Source organism: Rhopalosiphum maidis, chromosome 3 (assembly GCF_003676215.2).
Source record: "Rhopalosiphum maidis isolate BTI-1 chromosome 3, ASM367621v3, whole genome shotgun sequence".
Classification (NCBI taxonomy): domain Eukaryota; kingdom Metazoa; phylum Arthropoda; class Insecta; order Hemiptera; family Aphididae; genus Rhopalosiphum; species Rhopalosiphum maidis.
The window spans coordinates 73,177,950-73,187,917 of NC_040879.1; the positions used below are offsets into that span (position 1 = coordinate 73,177,950).

At 26.1% G+C, this 9,968-nt stretch overlaps 1 pseudogene; it reads left to right on the plus strand.

The window, feature by feature from the left end:
* Window positions 1-1,648: 1,648 nt before the first annotated feature.
* On the plus strand, window positions 1,649-4,311 carry LOC113558701 (annotated as a pseudogene).
* The last annotated feature ends 5,657 nt before the right edge of the window (window positions 4,312-9,968 follow it).

Here is a 9,968-nt window from a genome sequence, read left to right on the forward strand (position 1 = left end):
GAACTCATTCTTTCTTGAAAATCTTGAATTTCAAGATTTCGAGTAGGATGTAATATCTAAAGAAGTGACTAGATTAACATCATAATATTTATAATAAATTGATGTCTACTTGATAAAAAATATTTAAAACAAAAATGCAAATGTAAATTATAATTACAGGCTCCAATTATTATAAAATACAAATTATAATATATGTATTATATTATATGCCAACTCTAAGGAAAATAACATTTTATAATTCATAATTTTAATTGTTTTAAGGCATTTTGTATTTAACACTTTAACGGATTAATGTCTTTAAGGAGGAAGTCTCACCCTCGTGTGATGTCTCAGTCTTACACACGTACGACATGGTAAATTTTCGTTCACTAGTTTCAATTATGAGCAGTTTCAAATATTTAATAATTCATACTCATAACTCACCTAAAAATTAAAATATCGTAAAAAGCCAACGAGAGAACACAGATAATGTTCTTACCTAAAAGTTTGATAATAGGTCAATTCAGTATTCACTCTAATATTAAGGCTTAAGGGGATTCGATACCGTGATTTTCTGTTTTTGTCTAACGCACGCGCGATATAGGATTTTAGTCACACTTTTGCCAATCATAACAATTGATCTAATGAAGCGATAAGAATTCTAAAAACAGATTTGAATTTTTCGTTGAATCTACTTGAAATTTACTTTCCCAGATTTTGACTTTTTGATTTTAACTTCGTCAAAAATTGAAATACGTCAATTCTTAATTACTCTTTTCTAACATATTTCTTTTTAGGAGTTTGGAGGAAAATATCAAAGCTGTGAGAAAGTCGATTTCAATAGACTTGACGTCAAATTCAAATCTGTTCTCAGAATTCTTATCGCTTCATTAGATCAATTGGTATGTTTTGGCAAAAAACATGTCTAAAATACTATATCACACGTGTGTTAGACAAAGACAGAAAATCACGGAATGGTGTCCTCTAACGTATTTTATTAGTACAAAACAAATTTAGCTATACAAAAATCAATAAGTTCTCATTTTTTAATGACACTGAATTTTAATTTCTACAATAGTTAAAAGTAAAGAAAAATTCAAATTGCATTTCCAAACAGCGAGTGACCGAAAGTGTTTAAAGAAAAATGTTGTGTCTTGCGTCTTATTAAATAATAGCTTATTTGGTCGTATTGCTTGACATCGGACCACTACTCTCTCTACTACACTATTGAAAATGGTTAACGATAATTTCCATGTCGTACGTGTGTAAGACAGAGACAACACACGCGAGTGAGACGTCCTCTTAAGCAGTATGAAAAACATGGGCCTTTATAGGGCAGGAAGCGCGCTCTGGTGTCTATACGGCTGTGTGTAATAATTTCAATGAAGAGTGTGTACGCACTGGGGTCCTGAGTGACGACACCTCATAAAACTATATAGGCATCCATCTTGTTGAATACTCATCACTGAGATAGAGCAGTCTTATCTTTGTTCATGATACTATAATAATTGTTATTTCCCGCGAAACGCTGTAATACCGATAGCTGAAATCGAGAAAAAGAAGTTATACGAGGTACGACCGTCTCGCGGATGTTGTATACTGTAAACGTCGTAGAATTCGTATTTTGATTAATCGCGAACGTACGTATTGTATTCGAATACTAATAACGATGTTAGTCCGGTGTACGCTTGCTACGCAAGATTTAAAACATTCCACAGTTGAATGCACGGCCGCTCAAATCATGCGTGTTGACCAAAAAAATAAACGACCGTTATTATCTGTGCGTTAAGAACTCAATGTATCCGAATAATGAATACTTCAACTTGGCCATGGTGAAAAAAATCTACCATCAATTCGTTGCAGATGGGAAGATGGGATTGGAATTCATAGAGCCCAAAAAAATATTGATGATAGATTCCCAAGACAAGTCAGATGTTTACACGTTGTACACTCAAATTAAGGATATTGTTGATGGTAAAAAAGTGAACATTGCTACATGTCAAATGCCCAAGACGGTATCTAATAAAAAAGCTGTTGTTAATCGTTTTGATCCAACAGCTCTCAAGTTTGTAGCTGTTGATCGTTTTGACAACCGTGTATTGAATATGAGACATCTGACCACACTTGTGCTAGAAAATTGTGAATTACCAACGATCCCTGTAGAAGTTGGTAGTTTACCGATTACATATCTCAGCATATCGGATAGTAAACTTCCAACCAATCAAGATACGTTCTGGAATTGGACGTCTATAACAACAATTTGTGATACATTAACGACTTTAAAAATGGATTCTATAGGCATTACAAGATTACCGTTTGAAATAACGTTCCTAAAAAATCTACAAACTTTATCTACAACCAAAAATGAACTGGTAATTTAGTAATTGTATTACTACTTTTGTTTAATAATTGTCTTTTTTACAATGCACTTAAAAACTATGATTTTGTTCTCTGATTAACTGTGGGTAGTTATGTTATATTTCATATTATTTTTCAAATGCATTGTGTTTTGAATGCATATTTTCTGTTGCATCTACCTATTCGATACATAATAAGTAATGTTACTTTAGTATACTTGGTGTTCTTAGTTTTTTGTGTATTGTACATGAAAAGATTTTAAAAAAATATTAATTTTGAGAATTTAGGTAAAAGTCTAAAAATTCATTATTCTTCATTAATCTTGAACTTGGAATTATATGTATTTAAAAATTAATATAATATATGATGTAAAGAAAAAGTGACAACCTAAATATGCAGTTATAAAAATTATGTTTATTTTTTATATTAATTACTCGATAAAAAAAATGTTTATTACTATGTCAGGAGAATCAGTTTCAAACTTTATATAATTTACAATAATAAATTTTCAAATACGTACTTAAATTCAAACAATTTTTTAATATATTTAAATCATTAACTGCAATATTCTATTAACTCAACTAATGATAACATTATTAACAATAACAACGATAATATTTACTGTTCTTTTTTTTTTTTAATTCAATTAAAATGTATTTATTTTCTTTTTTCATATTTATTAGGTTGTTGTGTTGATTCACTATTGGTTTTGTTCTCTAACATGTAGAATTTTCTGTCAACAGAGTAAATCTAGTATTGTTAACATTAATATTAGAAATTATTGTGAAATATCATTAACTTAAAAACATTATCTGTGTTTGTATTTTGACGTCTTATTATATTTCAATTTTTATGCAAGTTATAATTATTTAAAATATTATAATTTAAAAATAATGATGTAACTATATCTATAAAAATTAAAACATTATAAAAAATCTAAAATAAAAACAAATAATGGTATCAATTTTAATTTTGATGGTAGGTTAATTCAATTTAATATTAAAACCAACAAAACAAGATTAATTCTACTAAATGTACATCTGATACTTATGTGTATAGAGCGAGCTTCAATTTAAAAAATTAATAAGTAAATTTATTGATTTATTTGATGTTAAATACATAAATCTTCCAAGTATGCATAATTAAACTTGGTATTTAAAATTAGTGTTATACAAACGTTACAAAGCATTTGCAAATGCATATAATTTCAGGCTCTTGATTTATAATTCTAAAAAGACAAAAATTAATTATACTTTTTGTTATTTATTATTATTATGCAAAACTCATGCTTTATTTTACGTACAAAATAAATTTAAATAGCTAGTTGTTTTAATCTAATGAGTAATTAAAAAAATATTGTTGTTTTTTTTCTAGTCATATTTGCCTCATTTCATCGGTGAACTTAAGAAACTCAAAAACTTGTTTGTTGCTGAAAATTGTTAGTATACTTTCCTCATTGTTTATCTTCTAAAATTTTTAACAAAGTGGATCTATCAAATAACTTATTTCTCTTGCCGAGAATTCACCATACGATGATCACTTACTTCGATATTTGGCTATATCGGGTATTGTAAAGGAAGACGGTTGTGAAAATGCAGTACACTCATTATATCATTTGGCATTATACAATTTGATGGATAATCGTGTACCATTCAAAAGACAGGATATACCCTACACATTATGGATATACTTTAATTTAGCGGGTCGTTGTAGTGTGTGTGATAGATGGACACTACCACATTACTGTCAAATAAGTTATACACGTTCATTACCTAGAGCAGAACATTTAATAAAAGATCAAGCACTCAATAATATACCATGGCAATCAATGACTTGTGGTTTTCCAAATAATTGTATAATACAGGAGGAGGTTTAGTATAAGCTATATTTATTTATCAATATGAAAGTATCGGTATAACTATTTATTAAGTGGTCAATAGTAAATTACAGATTCAATTATTACTATTATTTATTGTTTTATCATGAAACCAATAATTAACTAACTATACTACAACTATAAACAAATTAAACAATTGTAAAAGTTTATTATTTTAAACAATAATTTATAAATAAATGGTTTTTTTTTTGTTTTTCATTTGAATTAATTGTAACTGTCTAAAATAATAATTTGATTTATGTTGGTTTTTTATTTTATATTGTATTTTCTGTATTAACCATACTAGATTATCTGATTATATATGTTAATACATGCTATGATATTAAAATAGCCCACTTTAATTGTATTAAAAGTATGAACTTTCTTACAAGATGTTTTTTTAAATTTTTATGCAAAAATAGTTAACAAATATTTTTCTTACTATAATTTATTATGATAAAAATTGATAATTATATTTAAATTAATAAAAATGCAATACATCATATTTTATAGTTATTTGTACTAATTTTAATGAAGGATAGAAAGATTTTGCGGATAAATCAAACAATAACTGTAAATGTACTATGTATTTTAATTTAAATGTCGTGTTGTACAAAATATGATATAATCTAGTTTATTATTTTAAAGTACATGAAATTAAGTATAATTTTCATTTGAAAAGTATATAAAGTTAAAAACTAATTAAGTATTTTTATAAAATTAATAAAATGGTATTATTTATAGTTTGACAATAGTTTGCAACTATTTTGTTGTTCTACACTGAACTATATATAATATACACATATATGTCAACTGTATTAACTTTTTAATATATTTCTGTTGATTAATTTATTTGTATTAATAATTATTATGTTTATGTTTATGTCATAAATGGGGACATATTAAAATATTACTTATTGTTGTGTATTGGTATAGTTCTGAAGTGAAATAAAATAAAGATAATTTCTTATATGGTTGTACATTTTATCTTTTATATATGAAAGCTTAGAGTTAGCCAAATCTATTGACAACTTTTTTAACTTAGTTGAAGATAATGGTTTCTGTTTTGTGAATACTTGCAAGGAATAGGTTTGATAAAAATAACTAATTATTTAAAATATTTATTACATATTTATATCTTTTTAAATACTAATCATTTATAAATATTATAAGACATATTGTTGAGTTACAATAGTGGCTGTATTATAGTTTGATTTTCTACTAAGTATAAAATAATAAAATGTATTGACTACTAACATGCAATTGATCTTGTTTGTTTCAAATAATTTAAATCAACTAAATAATTAATATACATTTGACAATAAGTGTTATTAACTGTTAAATAAAGAGTGTAAGTGTTTTCGATAATATTGAACATTTTAGACAGTCTTGATGATAAAATATAAAAAATTGATCAAAACGTGTTTAATTCATTTATGTGATATAATTCATATAGCACTTATGATTAATAAAAAGCAAAATAACATGGAAACCTGTAAATATGTCAAAATTGGCAAATTACAATTTTGTAAACGAAGTCGGGGAAATGTAAAACAAATTTTTGTCATACTTTAAAAGTTCTGAGACTTACAAAAAAAAAAATGCATTTTCTAATACTTTCAAGTTCTAGTTAATATTGTTAATAATATTGAATTGAAAAAATTAATTAAAAAATATAAGAAAATCATATCCAAGTAAATTGCATAACAAATTTAAATATGACTTTACATAAATAGGTTTATATTTAAATTAATACAACTGGCAAAAGATTGATACTTAAATCAAAATAATAATAATGAATAAATGTGCATAGTGCGTTATTGATAAGTTATAAAGTACATTCGGGAGCGCTTTACTCCATAGACTATTCTTCTTCATTTTATAAGTTAATACTACCGCCATTCTCAAGAGCATTGACTTCATATTCAATTGCCAATAAAAATTGTAGTTCATTATCACTGTTTTCAGCAAATTCTTCTATGAGTTTTATAAAATAATCTTGCTGGGCAAGTGATGTATTCGCACAGTTATTAAATACTAATATGAATGATTTAAGATACAACTTATGAATTATATTATTATTAATTAATAAATAAATACCGATCACCAATATTACTTATTAGTATTAATATAATTTAATGTTTCACATTTTTGTGAAATATTTCAGACTTCCAACACTATGTATATTATATTATATATATGCTCTTCATTTTCTTAAGATATATTCAAAAACATGCTTTTATAATAGCAAAAATTGGCATAGTCAAAAACTGATGTTACTTAAATATTCTCAATTTACCTACTGATGTTTTTTGTTATTTTTTCTCATTATTCAAAAAAAAAAATAATATGGGAAAAATATGCACCGTATACTAAAAAAACATTGTTAAACAAATATATTCTTCACTTTGATTGGAATCAGCATAAAAGTAAAAATGAAACTACTTAAAAAAATCTAATTTATTTGTTTGTTGTAGCCTTATAGGTATTATGCATTATTAAATTTACTAATAAATAAATAAAAAAAAATTAAAATTAAATCAAATAACCCCAATTAATATTGTTATTTAACCTAAACTTTAAGTACAACTATATATAATATTTATTTCGATCTAGGTACCTATCTTAGAAAAACTAATTAATAAGTTTTGTTGTTTCCAGAATTCTTCTCGGCTGTTCAAAAACCATCTTTTGCCTCAGAGAATATATAGTTATCGTTTTCTTGAATGGCACTCACAATATCAATATGAAAAAAATATACGACTTACTATCAAGCTAAATTTGGTAAAGACAATTATTAAAATTGTAATATTGTAATCGGAATAACGTAATGTATAGAACACAATAAAATAAATCCCAAATCAGGTTAAGCTAGGTTGTTAATTTTTATAAGAATTTGATCTAGAATTTTGATGGTTATTTTCCTCAATTTCCCCAAGTGTATACACCCTATTCTCCATAGTTAAAGAAGAATTGGTGACATATCAAGTATCACAAAAGGCCAGGAGTCCAATCATTGTAGAAATGAGGAAAACTGACAAAATGTCAATCTTGTATATTAAACTGAAAGATTGTTAGGGATTTAATTAGACTCATTTATATTGGAGTTGAATGGAGATGAAGTTAAGTACATGGATACAATGAAAAGCTTGGATTTTAAAGGAGATGAATGTATTTTCCTCTATTGAAAAAAAATCAACATAAGAATCACATTATAAAATTATAATGTTATATTTAATATAAGCTAAAGGGGCTACAGCTCCCCCCCCCCCCCCGTTGATTTCTTTTTATATTGTTTTGAAATATTTTAAGTTAAATATGAAAATTGTCTTACAAATTTTAAATATTTAAAATAATTAATACGTTCGGCAATTGTAAACTGTGCCCAAAATACAGGTAAATAAAAAATCACACATGTAAACTGCACCAGAGTAAAATTTTAAAAATCAATAGCTATATTTTTGTAAAATTATTTTTAATGTATGCTTAATTTGTTACAGCCATATTACATGAATAATTAAAATTAAAATTAAATTAAGAATTAAAAAAGATGTATAATATTAAAAAGTAAAATAATAACAAATATTACAAATAATAGCATATTGTAGATACATACAATATATTCATAAATTGGAGCTTGACCAATATTATATTTATTAATTAAATTTTGTAACTTTTCACCTTTTTTTTTTGTTTTGGAATTTTATATTTTGGTATTCAAAGGGTTCATTAATACTATTTAGTTTGATATATATTTTTATTAGAATTTCTTTTAGTTTTTCTATAAACATGAAAATATATGGACGAGTTGTATAAAATCTATAATTAAAGTGAGAATGAAAATACTTGCATGCATTAGTGGTTAAAGTTGGTTCTGCTAATGCTTGAGCCCGTACTGAACAGGTGGATATTAGGATAGTTTGCAATATTTCCGAAATTTCTATCAAAACGTGTTATTTCCGGAAATGATACGTTTTGAAGAAGTGATTTTTAATTTTGATGAAAAAACACATTAAATATGTAAATAACGATGGATTTTCGTTCAAAAATTAGTATAATTTGGTATATTTTACTATAATAGATAAATATAAAACAGTAAACTTAAGGACTTTAAGAGTTCTAAGTTAAAACGCAAAATCCGTTTTTCTGAAGAACTGTAATTTTCACTTTAACAACTTTAACAACTGTAACAGTTTTAATTGTTGCCCTTCAATTATTTAGCCCTTCCTCCCATATAAAAATCCTGGCTACGCCTCTGATTTAAAAGTATTTTTATTGTTATTTCAAAACAATTGTCCATCATATTAAGACTTGTCTTGCCACTACGTATATTATTATTTACTTGACAGTTGATGCTATGCCAGTTTTAAAATATTTACTATAATAGCAACGAATAGCAATATAAATAGAAAATATAATATCATTTATAACATAGGTTGAAAGTACATTTCTGACCAGAAATTATTTATTTTATTCAACGGTTTATCACTCAATTAAAATTTAATACAATATTAGCTATTAGTCAACAATATTTTTCGTCACATATTCAATGAAGAGATATGCCAAGAAAACACAACCGCTTAAGGACTTTAGTCCTTTTTTAACAATATATTTTATGACTCATTCAATTAAAAATTGTGCGTGTAAACAACTAATCTTCAATTTACAATCATTATGCTATCTTAATTGTCATTTAATTGTGTCTATATCATCAATCGAAATGTTATATGTTGACATTTTAGACTGTTCTACTATCTGCTCTGGTCGTAAAATCTATTTGTTTTTTGATAAAAGTTTATAAAAGAATCGTGTTCGACTGGACCTCATGACGCAATCGACTTGTTTGCCACCTCTGACCTATATCATTAAACGTATTGAATGTCGAGTAGGTAATTATTTTAGTCTTAAATTAGGGAAAATGTGTGTTATTGTAGTAAAATTTAGCTTGTTGAATTGAAAAAAAAAATTAATTAATTAAAAAAGTAACATGGGAATTTACAATTGTCCATTATTTTAGATCGTAGTTAGAAATATTAGAAATCAGTAACGTATCTCTATATATTATGCTACCTACATTCACTTACCACATTATAGGTACTTATATATGTTACTGACGTGTGTTATATATTGTATCTATAATGGAACTATTACAAAAATATAAATAGGTATTGTAAAACGTTGCACTATTGCTGACGTACTTATGTGATGTTGAAAAGCTCTATTTATAAGTAATAGCAATTTTTATTTTTATTTTTTGAATATGTAAGTTCATCGCTTAAAAGAAGGATAAAATTAACTTTTGTGGGGGGAGGTATTTTTTACAAGCCCCCTCATCATGTCCAAGTTACAACGTACAAATTGTAAGTCGATGTACTTAATTTGTAAATTAATTTATGAAATTTATAAGTTTCTCAGACCAAAGTTGTGACTGAAATAAGTGGAGGGTCTATTTCACTCTACTATTGATTTAAATTATTGGAAAATAACTAAAATTTAAAAATAAATGGTTCATAGAAATGAATATATTAGTATATTATTATTATAAAAATATGGAATATTGAAAATTATACAAAATATGCCTGTAATGTAAGTAGAGCCATGCCGTGGGGGGGCCTAGGGGCATGCGCCCCGGGCGCATGGTTTAAAGGGGCGCCAAAAAAATTGTAATGCATAATGATAAATAAAATAGGGGGCGAATATTTTTAATTTTGCCCTGAGCGCCAAATCTTAACGGCACGGTTCTGAATGTAAGGGT